Below are 27672 nucleotides of genomic sequence, written 5' to 3'. Positions count from 1 at the left end.
GTTCCCTTCATCATTGAAGTGCACACCATCTCCTCTATAAATGTCTTGCATGTCATAACGCAAGTTGTTGTGGTAAATGGCACCCATACCATAGTCACGGAGGAAAGCAGAAACAGATTTGTTGACGTGCTTTCTTGCTTTGTCAATCTGTGGACAGAAATGATTGGACCAGTTCCATTTTTGCCTTTGGCATATGTTGGAAAACACAAAGGCAGTTTTAGGGAAAAGTGAAAACAGTTGTGCAAAGGTGTCCTTCATAAGCATTTCCAGACCTACCCCAGTCAAAGTGCCTAGGTCATTGCCACCACAGTGCACTATTATGAGGTCAGGGTGTTGGATTTGCATGAAGGATTTCACCAATGGCATCAATTGGTGCCACTTTAACCCTCTCTGACCAATCCATTTAATGTCTACATTTGGCAAAGCAAGGTCTCTCACCATATCTGTTTTCTCTGCAAACTTTTCACTCCAGAAGACATAGCTGTGCCCTACAATCCACACTGTGAACATCTTCAAAGGAGATCTGGATGCACTCAGGAGGTGTCTTTCAGTAGAATGGCAATATGAAAAGAAAGACAGTTTGGAAATGGAGGCATACATATTTTTTTCAAAACAAAAAGAACTGATTGGCTGTTTCATACCATTCTAGAATAAAAACTAGGCTGTATGTGTAAATTAATAGAAGCATGTTTTGTATTGGTACAAAAAAATGTGTAACCAAAGAACAGTACTATGGATTTGCTGTTAGGTTTGAAAAGTCAAGCACTCTTGCTCTGTGGAATTGAAACATTGTTTGGCGAACTTCTGACCTAACTCAACACAGCAGTGTTCCATGAGCTGTTGCTATGGTAGCAGGCAGAAGTCAAGTTGGGGGAAGGGTACTAGGCAGAAGTCAAGTTGGGGGAAGGGTACTTTTGGAAAAGGGTTGGTTTTCAACCAATAGAAATGTGTGATTACATTTGAAAAAAAGGGGGAAGCACTGAGATTTGAAACTTACATGTATATGTGTGGAAAAATAGAGGGAAAGTTTGCCATTATCTGGTTCTGCTGAGAGGAGAGAGGTGAACACAACAGAGATCCTGGCTCTGATAATCTGCTGTTTGAGTGTCACATTTCTTTCACAACTAACTAATTTTAAAGGTGAGTTTACAGTTTGAGAGGGGATGTATGTGGTAACTTAAGAAATGAATAATAGAAATGGAAATTGTTTTTGTTGTAGTTGCGTTTATCATTTTCTGTTTTGGGAGAAATTTAAATGTGAGGAACATGTAAAATAATATGGAGTATGTTTTCACAATAAATTAAGGTGTACTGGAAAAAAAAAGAATAGTTTAAGGGTTTGAGGTTGGACTCAGTAATGCAAATACATTCAGCATCACTAAGGCTGGTTGCCCTTGCTGGAGTGTAGGCAGTCACCGAGAATACACATGGTGGTGGTCTGAAAAAACAGTTTGGACATGTGCATTTAAAAAAATCAAAAAAAGTGGTTTCATAATGTGTCAGTCTGTAAAAGTGATTTTCACTTGCCCCGAAAAAAAAAGAGCAGTAAGTGTGCTTTCAAATTGGCAAAGAAATTTCGTTTTGGGACTAATGTGAAAACATGACTCTGTGTGCAGAGAGGAATTATAGGCAGAGATTTATTGCGTATTGCTATAGTTAGATCAGGTAACTATAACTTGCGCGACCACAATAAACTGCTGATGACGTGACATATTACATCACTTCTGACATGGTCAGTGACATCACTCATGACATCAATGATGACATCTGAAATGACACATTGTGCATTGCGGTCGCGCAAGTTATAGTTACCTGATCTATATATATATTATCTACTGGCGGTCGCCAGTAGATAGTTATAGTTAGGACCGAGTTTCCATAGGAAATCTCAAAATTCTATTTTGAATAACTTTGGCGCCGGTTGACGAATCCTCGCGAAATTTTCAAAACTAATGCGGCGCTCCGCTCCGCTCCTTCCCTGAAAGTCTCGGGGGGATTCGTCAAGCGGGGGCCGAGAAAAAGGGGGGGTCCCAAAACGCGTTTTCCCCATGGATTTTTCCATAGAGACTTTAGTTGCAGCTACAGCCCGAACGGCTGAACAGAATTACGTGAAATTTGGCAGAGAGGTAGCATAAGGTCAAAGAAGTGCCTTTTGCAGGTCTGGTGTAAATCTGTTCAGTATTTCCTGAGAAAATAGCATTTAAAAGCATATATATATATCTATACGCGCGCACCGTGCGCGCTGGGTGCGCGCACCCTGCCGTGCGCGAGCGCAATTCTGATTGGTTGTTAGATCTTAGTAAACATTCGAATCGGTCGAAACCAGGAAGTGTCGGCCGCCATTTTGTCTCTCGCACTCTGAGGGGGTGAAAAAAAAGGTTGAGAACGTGAAAAGGGGGCAGGCTGGACAGTTCCTGACCCCCTTAAATTTTCCAAGGGGTCCCAGAAGGACCCCCAAGGGCCAAAAAAAGTTTTTATTTTTTTCGCGAAAAATCGCGGAGTGGAAAAAATTTAGCGAACGTTGCGCACCGTGCGCACACGGTCCGTACTGCGTAAAGTGGGTGCGCGGTGCGGGAAGCGCACCGCGTGACCACCGCGCGCGCACGGTGCGCGAAGCGCACCGCGCGCGCACGGTGCGCGCACGGTAACATTTTTACAAAAAAAAATATATATTAATAACTTAGCATTTAAAAAACCGTACAAATTCACTGAAAAAAACCACAGGTTTCACACACGTTATAGTTAGGAATTAGCATTTTAAAAACCTTGCAAATTCACTTAAAAAACCATAGGTTTCACACATGTTATAGTTAGCTGGACATTTCACTCGTGAAAAACCAATGAAATTCCCCCGTTATAGTTAGTGCAGGCAACTATAACTCACGCGACCGCAATCCTCTGCTGATGACATATGTGTCTTTCTGAAAAATAAATATTTGTAATATATGTATAGCTAAAGATTAATGGAAGAAGACATGGGTGAATAAGTGACTAAATACAGCAGAGGATTGCGGTCGCGTGAGTTATAGTTGCCTGCACTAACTATAACGGGGGAATTTCATTGGTTTTTCACGAGTGAAATGTCCAGCTAACTATAACATGTGTGAAACCTATGGTTTTTTAAGTGAATTTGCAAGGTTTTTAAAATGCTAATTCCTAACTATAACGTGTGTGAAACCTGTGGTTTTTTTCAGTGAATATATATATAGATAGATATATATATCTATGTATATGTATATACATAGATATATATATCTATATTATCTACTGGCGGTCGCCAGTAGATAGTTATAGTTAGGACCGAGTTCCCATAGGAAATCTGAAAATTCTATTTTGAATAACTTTGGCGCCGGTTGACTTATCTTCATGAAGGTTTCAAAACTAATGGGGCGCTCTGCTCAGCTCCTACCCTGAAAGTCTCGGGGTGATTTGTCAAACGGGGGCTGAGAAAAAAGGGGGGTCCCAAAACACGTTTTCCCCATGCATTTTCCCATAGGACATTTAGTCGAAGGTAGAGCCCGAACGGCTGAACAGAATTACTTGAAATTTGGCAAAGAGGTAGTCCTCAGGTCAGGCATGTGCCTTTTGCATATTTGGTGTCAATCTGTTCAGTAGTTCCTGAGAAAATCAAAAGTAAAATCACATATATATCTGGGCGGAGCCTAACCACACATCTCACCGTGAGATCTGATTGGCTGTCAGCACTTCATCCAAGAAGTGTTGGCAGCCATCTTGGGACCAATATACATGATAGCACCTCATTAAAAAGCATTGCAGTTAATAGAAGGTTTTAAGACTTTAGTTACATTATAAATCATTTGTTGATGGTACCATACTCATTTTAGGAATTTTGGTGTGATTTTACCATGTGAAAAAGCCTTCTGCTGTGATATCATGAATCATGTTTGAGAGAAAACTATTTTCTCATGCTTTTCCCACAGAGGTTTGGAAGGTGATCTATAAGCTAAACTGAGAGCATATTTTCTGTAAATTCACATTATCTTTCTCAGTCATGTGAGAATGAAGTCTGACATTCTCAGTAAAACATGTACATCCAACAAGGGCAGAGACTGTCAGTTGATTCCTTTGTGTTCTACTGCAGCTTCCCAGAGTGTTCTAAAGAACAACTAGAGCGCTAACAGTCCTACTTATGACAAACGTATGGCACACCTGAAGCCATCTTAGTTGGAATAAAGTGGTAACTCTTAAAACATTTAATTTAAAAAGGAACAAAACGGGGGGGTTCATTTTGCCATAGAAAGTATGATTAGTACTGCAGAAAGAAAAATTAGGGCACATTTTGAGTGACTTCTCAAATCCTCTTCTATTTCATTAAACAATTCTGACATGCAGACTGAAACATGCACTTTCAATATCAGCAGCAGACTTCCCTGGTGAGCAGTAGCTTTACTACAGCGATCTAATAAGCAGCTAGAGTGCTAACATTCCGAATTTATGGCAAATATGTGACACATCTGAATGCCTTCTTGATGGAATCAAAGTAAAATACTGAAAGTATTTCCTACTGAGGAGACTGTAGTAAATGAGGAAATTAGGAAACATCATAACAAATAAGTCTCCCAAAATGGCCACCAGAGACAAAAGAGCCCAAATGTAGCCCAAATATCACCCAGATGTAGCCCAAGTATAGCCCAATGACAGAATGTCCCAGAATGTTCTAACGAACAACTAGAGCACTAACAGTCTTACTTATGACAAAAGTATGGCACACCTGAAGCCATTTGATTGGAATAAAGTGGTAACACTTAAAACATTTAATTTACAAAGGAACAAAATGAGGGGCTTCATTTTGCCATAGAAATTATGATTGGTGCTGCAGAAAGAAAAACTAGGGTACATTTTGAGTGACTTCTCAAACCCTCTTCTATTTCATTAAAAAAATTCTGATATACAGACTGAAACATGCACTTTTAATACCAGCAGCAGACTTCCATGGTGAGCAGTAGCTTTACTACAGTGATCTAATGAGCAACTAGAGTGCTAACATTCAGAATTGATGGCAAATGTGTGGCATATCTGAATACCTTCTTGTTGGAATCAAAGTAAAAAACTGAAAGCATTTCCTACTGAGGAGACTCCAGTAAATGAGGAAATTAGGAAACTTCATAACAAATAAATCTCCCAAGATGGCCACCAGAGACAAAAGAGCCCAAATGCAGCACAAATATCACCCAGATGTAGCCCACATGTAGCCCAATGACAGAAGTGTGCAAAACACTTATTTTTTGTGTATTTGCAGTTCTATGTAGTGCAGACTTGTCAGGTATTGGAGTGCTTTACATGAGCATTGGTTACATCACACAAGATCAAATTCATTTTGGTTGTAGACATGGGGAGATTAAATGATTTGACCAGAATCACAGAATGTTGAGCTGAAGCAGAAACTCCAACCTGGTTCCCCAGTTGCAAAGTCTGCAGCTCTGGAAGTAACACCACATCCTCTCCCCTAGGTGCAACATTTAATCAAGTGGTCAACTGGATAAAAAAACATAAAGATTACAAATAATTTAAAAGTTCTTTGTCGCTATTTGAAAACTCAGAAAATATGTCCTCATTTTAGTTTTTTAGAGCACTAACCATAATTTTGATGCAAATAAGACCCTCTCATATATGTAATTTCTAAAGGAAATACTCTAGGTATTACAGTTTTGATTACATCAAGATGACATCAGGCATTCCACACTTTTGTAATAAATATAGAAAGTTAGCAATCTAGTTGTACATTGGGATACTGTTGAGAGGCAGAGGCCAGGGGCACGGACTCTGAAAATTGAAGGCAGGTAGGAGAGTGCAGAGGCAACAATTTGACCACACTGGGCAGGCAGGAAGGGCAGTGGCAGCACAACAGACTATGGAGGGCAGTGGAAAGGGGGGCAGGGGCAACAAACCAACAATACGGGACTGGCAAGAGAGGCTGTGGCAATATAATAGACCATTGTGGGTAGAAGGAAGAGGCAGTGGTAGTACAACCATACATGCCAACAGACCCGTTTTAGCCAGGAAAGGCCCAATGTTTTTAAGCTCAAATGGTCTTTATTTGATCTGTCTCCTGTCTACAATCTCCTCTTTTTCAATGTAACTCAAAGGGGAAAATCAATACCCCAGTTTTTTTCCAAAATCTCCCTCTTACCAAGTTCAAAATGTTCGCAAGGGAGGAGGCTAGTCCGTGGATTCAGACAACAGAGGATAGGGAGGAGGTGGATGGGACAGCAAGTTAACTAAAAGAGAAGGTGGGTATTAGGAACTTTATTGTTTTTAAAATGTGTGTCTGTGCGAACTACTTAAAATATGAACAAGTATGCAGCATAATCTCACTTTTCTTCAGGAAGAATAGGACGTTTGTGACTGTGACTCCGGGCTCACTTGGCAGAAACACCCCCTGACCCTCCACCCCCATCGCAAAATGTAATGCCCGTGAAAACGGTAGGTGGACGCAGTGTTATATAGAACATAATCCTGGGAGCACGATTGAAAATGAAAACTAGATATAGTATATGGTATAAACTATGCACCAAAAAGTGTGATATAAGATGAACCGGGCGTGAAATATAATATGCAATACATTGTGCGCAATGACAGATTCATTGGAGAGCGCGAGATAGCACAGGCACTAGCGTGTGCTATGCGATATGCGCCTTGGAGTGCAATATGCACAGGGCAGTGTTGTGTAACCTAACTACTCTCTAAAGTTGTAATATAAAATATGTGCTGGGGAGTGTAACGTTGCATATGCACTGTGACAAAGATATGGATCCCAGATTGTAATATGTATGGCATAGCACTGTGCGTTATAATATAGGCATCGAGGAAGACACGTTAGATGGGGCAATATAACCCGTGTGAAGGCAAGTGTGGCATGACATATTCACGGGGTGGTGTTACAGTGCACATGGGCTAGAGAGTGTCATAGCATATGCACTAGCTGGTGAAATACAATACAGAGGTGTGAGGCACTCGGCGGGCACTGGTGGGTGTAACACAGCATTGGGCTCAGCCAGGAGCACGCTGTGACTCTCAAGTGAGGTTCATCTCCTTTCCAGAGAGTAAAATAAAAAGTATTACACATCCGGCGGTGGATGTGTGTTTTATGAACTGTGAGGGGGCTTTCCTGCATAGTTTGGTAGAATTTTTGTCAAATCCCCTTTGAATGGCTTGGTGTGCGTGTATATTAAATGTGCCCGTCAATAGCTACCCATGTTTGCATAAATAAACGCCAGGGGTGTCTACTTGGAGAGTACCCACCGGTGGGGGCACCGGGATTAGGCACGGTAGGGCGTCAGACTCGTCAGAGCTTCACTAGCGGTGTAAATACATTCCATGTGGATTCATTCTATGCATAGTCACCTTTTAATGAATATCACGCAAATCGTCATGGTGATAGGTACATGCGGTTTGTCCAGCATGTCCTAGGTGTTTCTATTAATATAATTTTTTTTTAAATATTAAAAAACAAAGGCCGGCCCCGGGGGATGGGGTCTCCGGGGCCATAAGTGGCCTGAGGAGGGGGGCAAGGCAGCCCCCTCCTAAAAAAAAAAAAAAGAGGCCATGACCCGGGGGTTGGGGTCCCCAGGGCCGATTAAGGCCTTGGGAGGGCCACATTTATTTCTTTCAACAAAAAAAGTTAGGGTGCAGGCCCTTTTTACACCTCTATGCAACGCAGCTCTGTGGCGCTTACTGGAGGTACCTAGTGGGCTAGTTTGACCCTAGGGACCCTTAGGATTCAAGGGGACTTAATCTTTCAACTTAGAACGGCCACAGGGCGCGTTTACACAGTGGTGAAGGGAGGGGACAGGGCTTGAGGTGACGTGTGCAAACACGCCCTGTGGTGCATTTTAAGTTGGGGAAATAATTCCCTTTCAATCCTGAGGGACCCTGGGGGCCAACTAGCCCACCAGGTGCTTCCAGTAAGCGCCACTGCTCTGCGTTGCAGAGAGGTGGTGCAGGCTGTGCTCTTTTTACACCTCTCTGCAATGGCGCTTACTGGACGTACCTAGTGGGCTATTTTGCCACTAGGGATCCTCAGGATTCAAGGGGACTTTATCTCCCAACTTAAAAAACGGCCACAGGGCGTGTTTACACAGTGGGGAAGGGAGAGGACGGGGCCTGAGGTGACGTGTGCAAACACGCCCTATGGCGCATTTTAAGTTGGGGAAATAATTCCCCTTCAATCCTGAGGGCCCCTGGGGGCTAACTAGCCCACCAGGTGCTTCCAGTAAGCGCCACTGAGCTGCGTTGCAGAGAGGTGGTCCAGGCCGTGCCACTTTTTACACCTCTCTGCTGCGCAGCTCTGTGGCGCTTACTGGAGGTACCTAGTGGGCTAGTTGGACCCTAGGGACCCTCAGGATTCAAGGGGACTTTTTCTCCCAACTTAAAACTACCCCCTGCCCTATATAATAGGGCAGGGGGTAGTTTTAATTAGGCCTGAGCGATAAATTCCGTTCCGTTCGCGGAATTTGAGGAATTTGGGTAATTTCGCGTTCTGCGGAGAACGCGAAATTGCCCAAAATTCCGCTTTCCGCGACTTCGCGAAATTTTTGCTTGTTCGCGTTCTCAAAATGCGTGTTCGCAAGATATTTCTCCCCGAGCACGCAAACAGCGATTGTGAACAGGAAAAAAGCATCGCGAACAAGCAATTCCGCGTGTTCGCGGAATTTCTGCGTGTTCGCGGAGATTTTTTACCGTTTTGCGGAGATTTGCGTAACGAGATTACGCAAATTCCGCCCACCCCTAGTTTTAATCCCCTGCCCTATTATATACTAGGGACTTACAGAGGAGGTCATGCTGATCACAGGGGGACCCCAACGCATAGTGTTCCCTAGTGTATGTAGGTGTTTTCACTGTATTCTGAGTGTCTTTTAACATAGCACTGGCTCTAGGACTGGTTAGTCAGACTCAGTTACCACCAGTATCCGTCTGAAAAAGTTGAGGGTACAGGATGATTTTGCAACAAGGCTTCTTTCTGCTCTTCTGTTTGTTCTTTCTGCACGTTATCCTTCTTCCTGCACTTTTCTTCGTCTTTGAGGACTTCTGTTGCTTCTTTCTGCATTTCTTTTTTTTCTTTCTGTGCGTTTTTTCTTCTTTCTTCACATGTCCTATCTCTGTAGGCATAGTTAGAAATTAGCATTTAAAAAACCTTTGAAATTCACTGAAAAAACCATAGGTTTCAGGCACGTTATAGTTAGGAATTAGCATTTAAAAAACCTTAGAAATTCACTGAAAAAACCATAGGTTTCAGGGGCGTTACAGTTAGCTGGACTTTTCACTCATACAAAACCATTGAAATTCCCCCGTTATAGTTAGTTCAGCTAACTATAACTCGCGCGCCCACAATGCACTGCTGATGACGTCACATATTACATCACTCATGACATGGTCAGTGACATCACTCATGACATCACTGATGACATCTCAAATGACATCACTGATGACATCATCCTTGCTGATAGAGTGGCAGACCTCCTCTCCCCCTAATATAACCTTTGATACACACATTCAAAAATAGAAACTAAAATTTTCAAAACAATGGACATACCAATATCAGTTACAACAACCTATTCAGTAATTCTAAGATCCACATACACATCCACTCATTCACCAGCAGTCCTATACAGTCACTCATACATGTACTCACTCATCATATGTACTCATACACCTATGCATCCTGTTACACAACGCCACTCATCCATAGAGTTACTCACACACATAGTCACTCATGCTAATAAAGAATCAAACATCCATTTACTTGCACATACAGTTATACACACACCACCACACTTACTTCTACAGAAACTTACACATACTTAGTCTTTTAAACAATCACTTATAGAAACACATACTTATTCATATAGGAACTCTTTCAATCTCTCACTCTCACATATACTCACTTATATACACCAATAGTCACATATACTAGTTTAAAACCTATGTAGTTACTCATAAAGACACTATTGAGACAGTCATTCACTCACTAACACACCCATGCACACACTCATCCGCCCATACAGTCCTGCACACATGCTGTCTTCAACACAAACAGTGAGTCACTCATTCATGCACCTATGCACTACGTAATACCCCCCACCGAACCATACAGACACTCAGACACTCATACTGATACTCAAAAAACCAACTAATAACCTATATAGACACTCATGTAGCTACTCACCAACCCATGCAGCAACTTATACACAAAGTGAGAGACTGATACAGATATTTACATATTTAAACATTACTTACTAAGCAATGTATTCACTAAGATACACTTAATCAGGCAGTTATACAATCGATTTTTCAAAAACAAATCATCCATTTAGACACTTATATACCCATTTATTCTTCCATCGACCTTGAGATAAACATATATAAAACATATGTAATTTTCAGAAAAACACACATTCACTGGATGATGTCATCAGTGATGTCATCAGTGATGTCATTTGAGAGTGAAAATTCCAGCTAACTATAACGCCCCTGAAACTTATGGTTTTTTCAGTGAATATATATATATTTATATCTTTTTTAGGTCTCGCCTAGCGCTGCAGCGCTTGCGCTGCTCGCTTTGCGATGCATGCAGTATACACTACAGTGAGGGAAAGCGCCGCCCACTTCCCAGCCATATTTTTTATTGGCTTCAAGCAAAAATGCTGCATTTTGATTCGTTTTCGACTTGGTAGTCCCTCCTCCTGACGGCCATGTTGTTATTTATATCCTTCCCTGGCTATTGACCCCTTTACTCCAAAACTATTTTTGGCCCTATGTCGCCCCCTGCCCCCTCCCACAGTCTGTGACTTTTTGGCTGCCCCCCTCAACCCCCACCACTCCCGTTCGTGCCTTCCTGGACCCCCACGCTTCCGTTTCCAATGCAATAGGTCTCGCGTAAATACGAGCCCTATTGCATTAAGAAATGCTTGTTTGTTATTGGATTGGCTGGGTGATCGCACTGTTTTTTGATGTCCCGAGACATTTTGCCTGACCAAAACATGCACAACACATGCGCACTACAGACGTTTTTGTTTTCATGTCTGTATGCTGTAGTCTCTTTTCCCTGTCCACGGCACCCTGTCACTAATAGCAGATCCTATTTGACGTCATCGCGCATGGCCTACGTCTTCAGCTACACATGGCGGCCACTGTACAAAGTCAGAGAGGGAACAGCACAAGTACCTGGGGTTGGCTGGAGCTCAACAGGAAGAGGAGCCGCCCCTGCAAGTCGTGCTGGTGGCGGATAGCTTCAGTCGGCGCTTCAGCCCCGTGAGCAAGGACTGGGTTCGAGTGAGTGGGCTATACTGGGAATTGGTGTTGTGTTTACTTTTTTTTCAAGCCAGCCAGCAGATGAGAGTGAGCTTCTGGAGTCTGCAGAGTAATGGCTGCACGCTTTCGGCCTACAGCCGGGCTTCCTCACTTCACCGCTTTCAGGAATTTATGTAAATGCTATTTTTCGCTGTAATTATTTTTACCGCGGTTACTTTTAACATGGCAGGCGCGCGCGATGACTAGAGGGTGGTTTGCTTGCCCTTTCCTTGGCGTGAGCCGGGGTTGGCGGTCACTGTGGATCTTCTGACTCTTCAGCAAGAGACACGTTTCTAGTGTCAGGCACCGGGAAGCTGCAGTATGGAGGTTTATAGACTGCACAGTTTGAGGAGTGGGGGTGTGGGTGGTAGGATTTTGTGAAAGTGTTGTGGGTCTTGGGAGTCATTAAAGTTTGTCAGATCTTTGGATGTACCAGAAATGCCAAGTCTCTCCGTTGCGAGTAAAACGCAAAAATGCAGAGGCTGGATTGAACATTCGCTCACACGAGACTGAATGCCACACCGAGTGAGAAGGGCAAGGCATAGGCCTGCACATTCTGTTCCATTTCAGGGCTGTCATCGGAGCAGCCACTGAGCAGCGTTGCCAGTTTTTGAAGTAACTAGCTAACCAAGAGCGATCATAAAAGTAAAACAATAGTATGCCACTTCATTCTGGTGCACATGGTTTATATGTACATATATTGGCGTATATTAATAATTGGTGTGGGGTGAAAAAACTATGTGCGGGCATCTCTCAAAGGGGCCTGACCTATGTAATTAAGGGCATAGCTTAAAAAAAACCTTAGCTAAAAGCCTGTCTTTAACATAGTGTGTCTCCCTACTGGTATTTGCTGTTTCTGTCATTGCATCCCGATACATAATATGGCAAGTAACATTACACCTACAAGCTAGGACTATTGACTTTGTCAGTGGTTGTTAGTTGCGTAAGACAAATAAGCAAAAACGATTGTTTTTTTGTATTTAATATTGAAAATATTTCAGTTCTGAAATGAGACTACAGTGAGTCTCTTCGAAGTTACATCAAAGGCAGTGAAAAGTGGTACTGCTGCAAAGTTAGGATTTTTTATTCACCCTGAGGGCAAAAATGAACAGCCGTACATAGGACCCGTCTCGGCACCTGCTTTTTAGAACTGCAGGTGCTGAGCACCGTCAGGACCCGGCCAACTTTAATAGCTACTTGTTCATAACTCAAATTACACAACACACAGCGTTATTGTGCAAGAAATGCGATGCGGTTCTTTTTTTCTACACCATTGTCATGAAACCTTGCTATCCAATTTAGCCAACTTTCAGATGCTCCATTTCCTAGCCTAGTTTTTGAATTGTCCAATGCCGGGTGCGAGAAGATCGCCCAGTTTTGTACCTGCGTGACCTGGGATGTGTAGTAGTAATCCTGTTTATAAAATAAGAGAAACACTGCCGATACCAGGATGCAAAGAACATAACCGAGAGTGGATGAGCGGTTTTATTTTTGATGTGGGGCACATTTAAGGGATTCCGTTCCAGATAATATCTATGAGCACCAGTTACGTTACAGGCAGACTCATTCATTGTTGTTAGGCACAGGGAAATTAAGTGCTTTGCCCAGAATCACAAAATGTCCAGCATCCCTGCTGAGGCTGGAACCCGGTCCCTCAGCTCCCAGGTCGATCACTCAAGCCGTTAGGCCACATTCTCTCCTTTTGTTGAAACTATTATCTCACTCTTCTTCCGTGTGCCCAAACATTACAAAAGGCATCGTTAGACAATACACATCATACACAGGCAGGCCACACTGACTACATTCCACTTACTGCTTCGGATTCACCACAAGTGACTCACTACATCATGCAGCATCACAGTATCAGACTCACACCTTTACCATGACACCATCATATTCACTCCCATGACACTCAGACCATCACTCTGACCCAAATGACTTCCCCCGGATGTTTCGCATACAAGAACACATTGCTTTTCCCAGCTCTAGAATGTGCTTAAACAGCCATCCAGAGGTCTGTCACTGACTTCAAGTATCTCACCCCGCAGCCACGCATTATCCATGCCCCTGTGTGTGCATGTCTAGCTTTAGGCATGTATCTGTGACAGTACGTTTGCATACATGTGCATTGTCTATATTTGACTCTATGTGCATCTGCTCTGTGTTCTTGACTACTTAGGTGTTATTTGTATTACCGTTGGTGCTTGTATGTCAATATGTGCTAATATTTGACTGTATAAGTACTAGTGTACATTTGTGCCTGAATGCGTGTTAAGGGTATATTGTGTGTGTGTGTGTGTGTGTGTGTGTGCGCGCGTGCATGTTGTGCTTTTGTGTGCACTATACAAGGGCCAGCCCTATTAGTTTTGCCAATGCTTGTTGTAACAATGGTAAACAAGAGGACACACCTTAATTCAGCCTTTTACAATATAGCTTCTTTTACAATGTTTATTTTTTCCATATGATATTTTAGCACAATTTCACTCACGTGCTCTAATTTCACATTGTCTTATGGCTTATTAGTGTATCTTAGAAGTGTACACTTGCCACGTCATTGGAGGTTTGTTTATGTCCTTTTATGGTCTGCTGACGATGTTTTGAAGTGAACAGAAGAGATGTCTATGGCGTGCTACGAGTCTGGAACAATTGTTTTTATGAGATTATTTCATTCTCTAAGAGAAGTACGATATACAACTGGATGATGAAAATGTAAGAAAATACAAAATTCAAATTCTTTGTGCACTTCTGCAGGTGTCAACGTATGACTGATTCTGCATGTTTGATCTTGGTCGCATGCACTGGGCGGTAATGGAGGGACAGGGAAAGTATAGAAGAAACGTGCCTAGTAAATTCTCCTCCAGAAACTAGTGCATTTCCCTTACCAGTGAACTCTTAATTATGCCCTTTGCGTTAAGTGAGTCATCACAACTTAAAACAAAACAAAGTCTCTTGCTAGGGTTTTCACAGACCAGGACAGTAAAACTGCATCCCTGTAGCAGTGCCATTTGGCTGACATTGACAATGGAACACACTGTAGTGCTTCATCGGATTAAAAAGGGGGTTTGGCTATTACGTTTGACAGTGTCCTTACACCCCTTGCCTTCTTAGAGGATACGTAGGAGATGTAGATACTCAGGGGTCACCCTTGAACAATACCAATCAGTCTCGCTATTGGGATCTTATGTGTATTTATATGTATTTAGCTATGCAGCACATTAGCGGAGGGAGAGCGTGACACTCAGCATTTTAGCTAATGTCTGCGGAGGGGTTCTGCTGCCTCAAAAAGCGCCTTCTTTATTGATAAGCAATTACCCTGACTTCTAGTGCAAAAGTGATTCATCACCCACGCTAATATGCTGCATAGCTAAATACATATAACATCCTAATGGCGAGACCGATTGGCATTGCCAATGCTTGTTTACCTAGGTAGTTATAGTTAGGACCAAAGTTTCCATAGGAAAAGTATTTTTTGTTTTGCCAACAACTTTGGCCATGCCTGTTGCGGACCTCTGGCCCTGGTAACCACCACCTACCTGAGACTAACAGTGGAGGGGGGTGCGAGGCCCCCCTCGTCGAGCCTTAGATAGCCCTGGGGAACGCCACACCCCTGAGCCAGCTCCAGCAATACCCCGGGGTGCCATTGCAGTTTGCTATGGCTGGGCAGGACCACTGCTCACGTTTGCAATAGCAAACTCTATGCAAAAAAGCTCTCGCTTGCTGAAAGCAGAGCAGCGTCTGTTTCCATGCCTACTGTAAAGTGAGCAGGGAAACAGACACTTGCTTTGGGATCCAGGGAGCTTCATGTCAGCAGCTTCCTGGATCTCAAAGCAATGCCGGCTTCTGCAGGAGGATGTTAGTCAGCAGGGACTGTGGTGGCGTTTAGGCTCCCCCCACAGTCCCATGGGTGCCCAGGGAAGGACCAGGGCACCCAGCCTAGGTGCCAGGCACAGGGGGAGGGGATCCCTGGGGCTGAAATTGGCATGAGGAGGGAGGCCAAATGCGCCCCTCCCCAATTATATTAATACATCTACTCCCTTGGACCTTACCCACCCAGTGGGATTACAGAAAACACGCACAGGAGCTTGAGCTTTTTATTTGATTTTTATTTTACAGTGGATTCACGGATGTTATGCAAATTTGTGGTCAAATAAAAAAACTAAAACTTTTTGGGCCCAAGGCCACTAGGCCTGGGGTGTCAGGATATTCTTACCCTGACCCCATTTATGTATTTTTTCTGTTCTGTTAAGTCCAAGTCCCAAGATGTTTGCCAACACTTCCTGGTTGAAGTGTTGTCGACAAATCAGAGAGATCTGTTGGATCCACTGAGGATTTGCATCCCTATATATCTATAAATAAATTCTTTAATAACTCCAAAACTACTTAATTAACTTACACCAAATTACAAAGAGGACTCTTCATGAACCAAGAGCTACCTTTCTGCCAAGTTTGGTGTAATTCCATTCAGCGGTTTGCGCTGTAGTTGTGTTCAAAATCCCTATGGGAAATTCCATGGGGAAAAAGTGTTTTGGGTACCCCATTTTTCTTAGACACCACTTATCGAATCATCCCAAAACTTTGGAGACAGCAGCTGAAGTGAATGGCAAACTAGTTTTGTAAATTGTGAAGATGTGTCAAACGGCGCAAAAGCTATTAGAAAAACATTAGAGGCCAAGGAAAATAGAACCTACAGGCCTGCCATTGCAGCCTGTGTAAGTTGGTGAATACACCACTTACTTAAGATATAGGTTTACTATATCTAAGGGTCACTGCACTTAAAACCTATAAGTCACCCCTCTAGCAGGCCTTTATAATCCTGAAGGCAGGGTGCTTTGTTCTAAATTAAAGGGGGCCACTGAATGACTAGGACACCCCTGCAGCCTACGGAGTCCATTCTCCCGGTTTGTCAATGAGGCAGCCATTTACGACATAGAGAGTGGCATTATGCGACCACGTGATGAGCAACTCTAACATGGCTATAACTAATCTTATCGTGTTTGGTGTCAAACATTGTTGAATCTTACCCCTACATGGGATTTAATGTATTAGGGCTGGGTAGGTGCGCTTGCCAGTGACTGAAAGTCGGCATGAGGGACACATTTGGTGTCCTTGTGCATAGTCCAGTTCAAACAAATCCTAGGAGCAGTTGTCTCCTGCTCTGGTGCAAAACTGGACAAAGGACATGGGAGTAACCCCCCTAGTGTCCAGACCCTCCCATGGGAGAGTCCCCTTAATCTGTCCAACCTCCTACCGTTAGGTACTTAAGGGCTTACCTGGCTGTAGGACCCTAGATTCGACATGGACAAGATTCTGAACTAGAAACCACTAAACGTCTACCATCTGGACACTCTGGACTTCGCTGGACTTTGTTTGGGCCCAACTTCATCTCCCTCTAAGTCTGAAGCATCATCTGTGCCAGTGTACCATACACAATCCATACAGCACCTGTGGAGCATCAAGGGCAACTATAGATATCCACCTTGGAGTGAAGGGGCCATCCCCTGCATTCACAGGCACTGCAAAACTTCTGTCTGACCTGATGATCCTGAGCTCCTACTGACTCCGAAGGCTTCAGCAACACAGGAGGTGGGTTCCTAGATCCCTTGAGGTCCGAGCTGCATTCTCACCAAGTTTGAGGTCAGAATCCCTCGTGGGGGCTGCAATACCCGAACCCCTGTGCACCACGTACATTTGCAAATGCATTTGCTTGTTGGGGTTTCCCAAACAAGTTCATTGGCTTCGGGTAGCCCCAACCTCTGGCACCATTTCCTACGAAGAACTCCAGCCTCCTCGCGCCAAGTGCTCTGTGGGCGGCTTTTTGGTGAAATCGCTCGAGACCCTCTCGCAACTCCTGTGCCTTTGGCCTGTTGGTCCACTTTAGGGTCAGCTTTGCTTCTCTTAGGCTCCTATGGTTGCTCCAGACCGTCCCTGACTCCCCTTGCTGTGGTGAGTCTCCTGGACCTTGCTGGTCTGAACCGTATCCCTTCTTGACCTTCTGCGTGGGTTGCCGTTGCCAAGGCTTCTTGGTGCTCCAGCCGGACACCAACCCCTCAGTACTCGACAACCTTTGTGGGACAGCTCATATCCAGCTCCTGGTTATCCTCAATATCTCCTGGTCCATGTAGCTGCAGAGTCAAGAACTCCATCAACGCACCTGAAGCACCCAATGTCGGTGGGCATTCGTCTACTGAGCAACTGGTCACTCCTGAGTGACCCAGACTCTGTCCCCTCTGGTTTCAGGTACTCTTCGACAAGAATCCACCTTTGGATTCCAATGGACACTTTTTTTCCTTCCAGCAGTGGCTCTTCTTTAAAGTCCTCCATTGGGTTCAACTGGGGTTTCCGACGCCACTTCAGACCCAGTCACCCGGCTTCCCTGGGATAGGTGACTCGGTTACTTCAGTATCCACAAGTCCACTGGGAAGGGTCATTAAACTCTAAAACTTCAACCGTGACTTTCTCAAAGTATTGTATGGAGCACCAGTTGTGTTCCCACACTGCACTCATACTCCATGGGGTTCCTACTTACTTTCCTTGAGTGGTTCCTTGGGGTCCCAGCGATTCTACGACCTCCCAAAACTTTCTTGACTCGAGTCATGTTTCTTATACGACTACTTTAGTATATGGTTTGGTCTCCCCCCCCCCCCCCCCCCAGGCCCACTGTGTATTAGTGCTATTCACTATATTTGCGGTGTTTAAGTATTGTGTGCTTTGTGATTATCTCTGTGTAGGAGATATTGTGTCATACAAGAGAGGGTTATATTAATAAATACATATCTTTATAACTACTGTGTGGTTCTCCTTTCATTTAACCAATACTATAAGGTTGCATTCTGGTAAAACAAGCTGCTTAACATTCCTTCAAGACTAAGCTTGAAGGCTGCTTTCCACAGCTACTTCTTGGATAGCTTTCTAAGGTTATCTTTGACCTCTTAAATAGCCGTAAAAGGTTGTTTGGACTGGTGGAAGGTGCCCACTTTTATTAGTGTCAGCGTATACCAGGCCAACTTCTCACATTGGTGTGCAGCGGTTGGGATTCAAGGCTGCATTGTTTTACCAGATAAATCTTTGTATTGATTAACTGAAAAAACACTAGTACTAGGTACATATAATACTAGTTTAAAATAAGTAAGTTCTACTGAAATTAGGGTTGGGTAAGTCAAGGGTTTAGCACACCCTTTCTCCAACCCCAGAGAGTTTAGTTTCCACTAAGTTAAATAGGTGCACCACCTCACCACACTTAGCATGTCTACTAAAGGAGATGCCAGTGCCTCTCTGCCTTCTAGATACAGTGAGCTTTAATTCCAAAAATGTAAAGCCCTGTGTGCCTCTAGGAAGTTGAAGACAGGGAGAAGTACCAATACTGAATGTCTGATAGAGATGTTACTGTTAGATGACCTAAGGAAGACTCCTGGGTCAGATGACCAAGACAGAGTGGGTGGGACAGGGAATGAGGACGGGAGGTGACACCTTTTATGACTTGAAATCTAACCCTGACCAGGGAGAACCTGATGGTTCTCACCTGGATAACTCAGATCTTCAAGAGGAGGATGGAAGAGGCCATAGAGGCCCTCTCTTTACTCCTCCTGGAAGAGTGCAGAGTTTACCAAGGAGATCTAGATCTCCCTCTGCAGAGTCTAATCACTCAGGACAGTCTGTAGGGACCTCTGTATCTAGCAAGAGGGACCGCTCTTTTGACAGGGAGTACCAACGTCTTGAGCTTGAGAAAGCTAGGCTTAGGCTCAGGCAAGAGCAGTTGGCCCTTGATATGGAGTCCCTGGAAGTTGAGAGAGCTGGAAAATGGTTGGGACTAGAGTCTCATGGTGGCAGCAACAGTGTCCCTAGAGTTAAGGAACATTCCTTTGATAACAGGAACCTGAGCAAGATTGTCCCTCCCTACAATGTTGGGGATGACATCCACAAATGGATAACTGCTTTAGAGAGGGCCTGTTAAGTTCAGAGGGTCCCTCAACAGCAGTGGGCATCTATCTTCTGGCTCTCCTTTGCTGACAAAGGTAGAGATAAGCTCCTCACTGTTAGAGAAGAAGATGCTGACAATTACTCAGTTTTGAAGAGTGCTCTCATTGATGGGTTTGGCTTAATCACTGAACAGTACAAAACCTATTTCAGGGACACCTAGAAGACAGAGAATCAGCACTGGGTAGACTTTCTGGATAGTGTCATTAAGGCTCTAGAAGGCTGGTTCCTTGGCAACAAAGTGAATGATTTCAAGGGACTGTACAATTTGATTATGAGGGAGCAGATCCTTAATAATTGCCAAAATCAGTTATTGCATCAATACCTGGTTGACTCTGATCTGACTTCTCCCCAAGAATTGGATAAGAAGAAGGATAAGTGAGTCAGTACCAGGGTGAAGCCAAAAAACCAGAACAATGGTGGTGACCAAAAGAAACAAGATTCCAAAACTCCAGATAAGGGTGGGGACAAGGGTAAAGATCAAAAACAGTCTTCATCAGGGCACTAAAAACCTGCATCTGGGGGGGAGTCACAATCCAACAAAGGTAAAGGCAAAAAGAAACCTTGGTGTTACTTTTGTACGGTAAAGACCCATTGGACAAAAGATGCTGATTGTCCAAAAGCCAATGAAAATCCTCTTACCACCACTGTCCCTAAGGCAACTGCGCCCCCTAGCACATGTACAAGTGGTGGTACAGGGAACAAGGGATTAGTAGCGTTAACCATGGGCTCCGAGATGGTTTCTGGCCTAGTCAGAACCCCAGCTCAGGTTGTGCTTGTCTGTGATAGTGGCATGGAGATTTCCACACTATTTGTCAGAACCAGTAACCTGGGCAAATACAGACAGCAGCCTTTGATAAATGGTAAGGAGGTCATGGCATACAGGGACACAGGTGCAAGTGTCACTATGGTGACAGAGGATCTTGAGACCCCTGACCAAATCATACTTGGAGAAATGTACCAAGTGACCAATGCAAACAATGTAAGGACTGACCATTCCTTAGCAGGTGTTAATTTCAGCTGGTGAGGGGTAACTGGCTCTAAAAAAGTTGTGGTTAGCCAGACCTACCAGTAGAATGTTTGTTGGGCAATGATTTGTAGACTTCAGCCTGGACTGAAGTAGAACTTAGGACTCATGCAGGAATGCTGGGCATCTTGGCAGATGTGATTGCTAAGACCAGGTCACAGACCAAACTGACAAGCACTGAACAGACCCTGGATCATGGAACAATGAACCAAGGGCCGTCCAAGAGAAGGAGCAGGAGGGGTAAGGCTGTGTCTCCCTCCAGACTCAGGGTGAGTATCAGTCTCTTGAGGGAGATGATCTTAGTCCTTGTGAAGGAACTGTCTCAGATGAGTTATTGAAGACAGGGCGCCCTTCCAGGGCAGACTTGAGTATGGCGCAGCAAACCTGCCCCTCTTTTGAACCTCTTAGACAGCAAGCTGCTGCTGAGGCTGCTGGGAGCATCAGTGGATTCTACAGGATCAATTGGGATGACAGACTACTTCACTCAGAGGGTAGAGACCCCGCACCTGGTGCCACCAAGAAGTTGGTCATACCTCTGAAGTTTAGGGGCTTCCTACTCACCTTGGCACATGATATTCCTTTAGCAGGACACCTAGGCCAAAGTAAGACTTGGGACAGGCTTGTCTCTTACTTTCACTGGCCTCACATGTCTGAGGACACGAAGGAGTTTTGTCGCTCCTGTACCACCTGTCCAGCCAGTGGTAAGTCATTTGGTACCACAAAGGCCCCCCTGTGGTGGGGGTTCCCTTTGAGAGGGTTGAGATTGATATAATTGGTCCCATGAACCCTCCAACAGCATCTGAACACAGTTATATTCTAGTGGTGGTGGACCATGCCACTAGGTATCCAGAAGCGATACCCATTAGAACCATCACAGCCCCTGTGGTGGCCAGGGCCCTCCTGGGAATCTTTTCTACATTGAGTTTACCTAAGGAGCTCTTAACTGACAGAGGTACCAACTTCATGTCAAGTTACATAACGTTGTGGGTGGAGGTCAGGTTCAACCATTACAGAGCAAAATCCAGAACATAATGGGCTGGATTGCTCCAACTACCCAGACTCAGGTCATATCTTTCTTGGGCCTGACTGGGTACTGCAGAAGATTTGTAAAAGGTTATGGGTCCAAAGTGACTCCTTTGAATGATGTTACAGCAAAAATATTGCTCAAGAAGGTTCATTGGACAGTTAGCTGTCAGAAGGCATTTGATGATCTCAAGCAGGCCATGTGCACTGCTCCCTTTCTGCAGAGTCCTGACTACTCCAAGCAATCTATTGTCCAAACAGATGCATCTGATTTGGGGGTGGGGGCTGTGTTGTCACAACGTAATGCAGAGGGTCAAGATCAACCAGTAGCTTTTATTAGCAGAAGGTTGTCCCCTGGGAAGAAACGCTATAGAGAGAGACGCCTTTGCTGTGGTCTGGGCCCTGAAGAAGTTGAGGACATACCTGTTTGGCACTCACTTCATTGTTCAGACAGACCATAAAACCCCCTATGGCTATAACAGATGAAGGATGAAGACCCCAAACTTTTGAGGTGGACCATTTCCTACAGGGCATGGACTATACATTGGAACATAGACCTGGGATTCACCATGCCAATGCAGATGGACTCTCCAGATATTTCCACTTAGAAAATGAAGACTCAACTAGGCAAGATTAGTCTCGTCTCCTGATGTTTGGGGGTGGGAGGTTGTGTAGGAAAGTAGGATCTGCTTCTTATGGTTATCCCCCACATTTTGCTAAATGGGATACTGTTTTTGACTAGTCTGGCTGGGATCCTGCTAATCAGAACCCCAGTCTATATGCTTCTTCCTTAAACTGTTATGCAATGCACTTTGGTACACTCCGGATTGGATACTGGGGTACCCTTGTCAGTCCCTAGTATATGGTACCCATGTACCCAGGGCATAGGTACACCAGAGGCCTTCCATGGACTGAAGCATGTATTATGCCAGCCATGAGAGGCCATGCAAAATGTAACTTACTGGCCTGCAATTGCAGCCTGCGAAAGTTGGTGCATGCACCACTTACTTAAGATATAGGTTTACTATATCTAAGGGTCACTGTACTTAAAACCTATAAGTCACCCCTCTACCATGCATTTTACAATCCTGAGGACAGGTTGCTTGGTTCTAAGTGAGAGGGTGTGATTGTAGGAGCAGGACACCTCTGCAGCCTATGGAGTCCATTCTCCCAGGTTGTCAGTGAGGCAGCCATTTACGATATATAGAGTGGTATTATGCGACCGCGTGATGACCAACTCCAAAAACGGCTGAGACTAACCCTATTGTGTTTGGTGTCAAACATTGTGAAATCATACCCCCACACTGGTAACCAGTGTGGGAGGTATCATTCCACCCCTCAAAAGCAGGCATTTTTGGGTCCCTGATGTTCCCAGTACCAGCCTTCTAGTTCCGGGAAGCACAAAATTGGTTGCTGCCGACCAGAGACACATTTCTGCCCTCCTGCTGATGAGCCAAGCTCAAGCAGGGGAAGGCACAACTATAGGCATCCTGTCACAGGGAGGTGTGACCACCTCCCAGACAGGATTTAATGTATTAGGGGTGGATGGGTGCGCTTGCCAGTGACCGAAAGTCTGCATGAGGGGCCAATTTGGTGTCCCTGTGCATAATCCAATTCAAACCAGTCCTGGGAGGCGTTGGCTCCTGCTCTGGTGCAAAACTGGAGAAAGGAAATGGAAGTAACCTCCTCACTATCTAGACCCTCCAGTGGGAGGGTCCCCTGAATCTGTCCACCCCTCTCCCGTGGATACTTAAGGGCTTACCTGGCTGTAGAACCCTAGATTCGACGTAGACAAGATTCTGAACCAGAAACCACTAAACTTCGACCGTTTGGACACTCTGGACTTCGTTGGACTTTGTTTGGGCCCAACTTCGTCTCCCTCTCAGTCACCTGTGCACCATACAGGATCTGTGCAGGACATGTGGAGCATCAAGGACAAAGAAGATATCTCCCTTGGAGTGAATGTGTCACTCCCCTGCATTCGTAGGCACTGCAACACTTCTGTCCGGCCGGCTGACCCTGAGCTCCTACAGACTCTAAAAGCTTCAGCAACACAGGAGGTGGTTTCTACATCCCTTGAGGTCCGAGGTGCCCTCTCACCAAGTTTGAGGTCAGAATCCTTCGTTGGAGCTGCAATACCCAAACAACTGTGCACCGCATACATGTGCAAATATATATGCTTGTTGGCGTTGCCTGAACAAGTGCATTGGGCTCCGAGTTTTCTACATCCCTTGAGGTCCGAGCTGCCCTCTCACAAAGTTTGAGGTCAGAATCCCTCATTGGAGCTGCAATACCCAAACAACTGTGCACCGCGTACATGTGCAAATATATATGCTTGTTGGCGTTGCCTGAACAAGTGCATTGGGCTCCGAGTAGCCCCAACCTCTGGCACCATTTCCTACTAAGAACTCTGGCCTCCTCGCACAGGGTGCTCTGTGGGCTTCTGTTTGGTGAAATGGCTTGAGGTTCTCTTGCGACTTCTGTGCCTCTGACCTGTGGGTTCACTTGAGGGTCACCATTGCTTTTTTTGGGCTTCTCTGGTTGCTTCATTCCTGCCCTGACTCTTCTTGCTCTGGTGAGTCTCTTGGACCTTGCTGATCCAAACCGTATCCCTCCTTGACCTTCTGCGTGGGTTGCCGTTACCAAGGCTTGTTGGTGCTCCAGCCAGACACCGACCCCTCAGTACTGGACATCCTTCATGGGACAGCTCATATCCGGTGCCTGGTTGTCCTCGACGACTCCTGATCCCTGTAGCTACAGAGTCAAGAACTCCATCAATGCACCTGAAGCACCCGACATGTGACTTTCCCAAAGAATTGTACAGAGCACGGGGTTGTAGTCCCACACTGCACCGGTCCTCAGTGGGGTCCCTACTTACTCACCTTGGGTGGTTCCTTGGGGTCCCAGTCATTCTACAACCTCTGGACACTGTCTATACTCAAGTCGTGGTTCTTATACCACTATTTTAGTATATGGTTTGGTCCCCCCTGTGGCCCACTGTGTATTAGTGCTATTTCCTATCCTTTATGGGCTTAAGTATTGTTTGCTTTGTGATTATCTCCGTGTAGGAAATATTGTGTTGTATTAGAGAGTTTTATATTAATTAATACATATTTTTATAACTACTGTGTGCTTCTCCTTTCATTTAACCAATGCTATATGGTTGCATTCTTGTAAAACAAGCTGTTTAACATTCCTTCAAGACTAAGCCTAAAGGCTGCTCTCCACAGCTACCATTTGGATAGCTTTCTAAGGTTATATTTTACCTCTTAAATTACCAGAAGGGTTGTTTGGACTGGTGCAAGGTGCCCACTTTAATTAGTGGACAGCTTGTACCAGGCCAACTTCTCACACCTGTCCTTCCTACATCTTTTCTCTTGGTCATGAACCCGTTGGTCCCACACTCTTTGCCATTTTCAACATCCTGCTATTGAATGCTGCATACCTCATTTAATAGAAACCTGTCATGGTATTGTCGTTGCTTATAAAATGTTTTTCTGATTCTATTACTTTGTCCAACTACAGACATATCTTCCTTCTTCCTTACCCAACCAAAGTCTTGGAAAAAATAGCCACCTTCTGCTTATTCCCTCAATCTGTCTTTAAAGTTAATCACAGTACAGAAACTGCTCTCTTTGCCACCATGGATGACATCTGACCTTCCATCGATAAGGATGCTACTGTTGTTCTTAACCTTTTAGGTCTTTGAGCAGGGTTTGACATGATATTTCACACCAGTCTACTCAGCTGCGTTCTCATGTATCCAGCCATGTATTTAACCTCTTCGACGCCGATGACGGAACGGTTCCGTCATGCACGTCGGTTGGGCTGTGCTTATGACGGAACCGTTCCGTCATGGCCCCGCCCGCGCTCAGAACTTTCAGCACCGCGCGGGAATCCGCGCAGCGCTGAAGAGGTTAAATGCAAACACATATTGACAAACACTTGTAAACCTGGGTTTGCGCTAAAATGGTGCAGATCCATAAGCCTTGTGAGAACTATGTGATGGTTTCACACTGAGGCTGGAGGTGTTCTTGGGGGGAATATCCCATTAAATCACTCCCCAAACACCATAATTATGGAAATCCTGAAAAGGGATTGTTCCTTTTTCTGCATTAACGCCACCAGAGCTGTTAGGTGAAGGTGTATAGAGGTATATTCAAGACCTGCCTTCTGATGGTGTAAAAGGTAACAGATGATGTCTTAAACTTTTGTCTTTGAAGGGGTATAGTTGCTTGGAGATGGAGTAGTGGACAAATCTCTTCCACACTGCTGCATAACAGGCTCATGCAGTGGGCCTACATGAGTTTGCAAAACAGTCATAAACTCCTCTGGGAAGTTTATGTAGCCAAACCCTAAGACCCCCTTGTAGATGAGTAAGTTGATGACCTGCCTCTTCAATCTGTATCAGGTGAGAATTACAGTTTTGAGCATTTCACTGGCTCTCTCTTCGCCAGAGAGTGTTCTTCAAAAGTAAGGTGATTACAAACAGAGCTACCTAATGAGCACCCCAGATTGATTTTTTGGCAACCTATTTAAATTGTACAACCCTGGCTATCAGCAGTGCGCCCATGGCTCTCTCTTCTCAAAGTTCCTAACCTGTTATCACTTTTTCAGTAGCAGAACTAAGGCTTGGAATACTGGCCCAGATTTACAAAGAGTATGAATAGTGATATCCACATAGTAATTTTATCTGAATCACTATTTGGAAATTGCTATTCCTTATGTATGACATTTTTTTGTTTGAAACTCGCAATTCCTAGTGGGTCGCAAATTGATCCACCTCATGAATATTAATGAGGTAGGTCGCAGTTGGTGACCTATTAATGCCTGCAATTCACAGGAATGGTAACAGCAAAAAGAACACATGATGGACGAAATGCTGAACAATTAAACATTCACCCCCATTCACAAAGATCTGGGTTGAATCTATTGTTTTTTTGCACACAACCCCACCCCATTTTGGAGCCAGCTTATGCAAATCAGTCTTGACTCTGCTCCTGATGTGAAGAGTCCGCCCGATCTGCCAAGCCATGTTCTTCCTGGACCAGAAACAAGCATCCTGGGACCGGTTTTGTGGTATCACCCCTCATCAGCCAGGCTAGCGTGAATCCAGTGGCACAGCGGGCAAGGTACTCTCATCTGGGCATACCCTTCCCATTTAGTGCGATAAAAGCAAGAAGAACAAATGATGGACAGAATGCTGAACAATGAAACATTCAGCCCCCGTTAAAAAGATCTGGGTTTAATCCATTAATTTTTTTAGCTCACCACCCCACCCCACCCCAGTTTGGACCCAGCCATATGATAATCGGTCTCTTGACCCTGTTCCTCATGGGAACAGTCCAGGCTGAACTACTACACCTAGTTCTCCCTGGACCAGAAACAAGCATCCTGGGACCAGTTTCAGGGTATCAAACCTCCTCACCTAGGCTAGCTTGAATGCAGTGGCTCAATGAGTACAAGACCCACTTCTGGGTGTGCCCTTTCAATGAATCAATCAATCAATCAAGGGTTAGTAAAGCGCACTACTCACCGGTGAGGGTCTCAAGGCACTAGGGGTGGGGGGAAGCAGCTCCGGACCCTTTCCATTTAGAGCGACAAAACCTAGCCTGGACGATGAGGGGTGATACCCCGAACCCGGTCCAAGGATTCTTGTTTTCAGCCCAGGGATGTCCAGGCCTGACAGTTCAGGTTGGACTGTTCCCATGGGGAGCAGGGTCAAGACTGATTTTCAGATGGCTGTGTCTCAACTGGAATAGCACGGCGATCAAGAATAGGTGGATTTAGGCCCATATCTCTCTACTGGGGGTGAATGTTTGACTTTTTTCAGCATTACGTCCAGCAACTGTTCTTTTTGCATTTGTTGCCCTAAGTGGTATGGGTTTGCCCAGATGTGGGTCCCATGCTCTCCAAGCCACTGGAGTCAAGGCAGCCTGGCTGATGAGGGATGATACCTCAAAACCGGTCCCAGGATGCTTGCTTCCAGTCCAGGGAGGACCTAGCCTGACAGTTCAGGCTGGACTGTTCCCATGGGGAGGAGAGACAAGACTGATTTGCATATGGGTGGGTCTAAACTGGAATGGCATGTTGAGCAAAAAAACTATGGATTTATGCCCAGATCTCTGCACTGGGGGTGAATGTTTGACATTGTTTAGCATTCTGCCCATTAATTGTTCTTTATACATTTGCTGCCCTAGCAGGGATGGTGACATGTTGATGTCAGCAAACCACCATGTCTTTGATTGCCTTTGAATAAAGTTTTTTTCTGTTGAAATGCAGCCTATTTTTCTTGAAGAAAAACGGGATGCGTTTCAACAATAAATTAAGAAACATTT

The 27672-nt window shown here is 44.7% G+C and overlaps 1 protein-coding gene across 1 annotated transcript in view; it reads right to left on the bottom strand.

Moving 5' to 3' along the window:
* Positions 1 to 27672, bottom strand: part of LOC146860196 (sulfotransferase 1 family member D1-like) — a 267089-nt gene that overhangs the window by 99804 nt on the left and 139613 nt on the right. The window lies entirely within an intron of this gene.

This window comes from Triturus cristatus, chromosome 3_1 (assembly GCF_964204655.1).
Source record: "Triturus cristatus chromosome 3_1, aTriCri1.1, whole genome shotgun sequence".
NCBI classification, from domain to species: Eukaryota; Metazoa; Chordata; class Amphibia; order Caudata; family Salamandridae; genus Triturus; species Triturus cristatus.
Note: the sequence above shows the minus strand (reverse complement) of the source record. Positions and strands in the feature narration are given on the sequence as shown.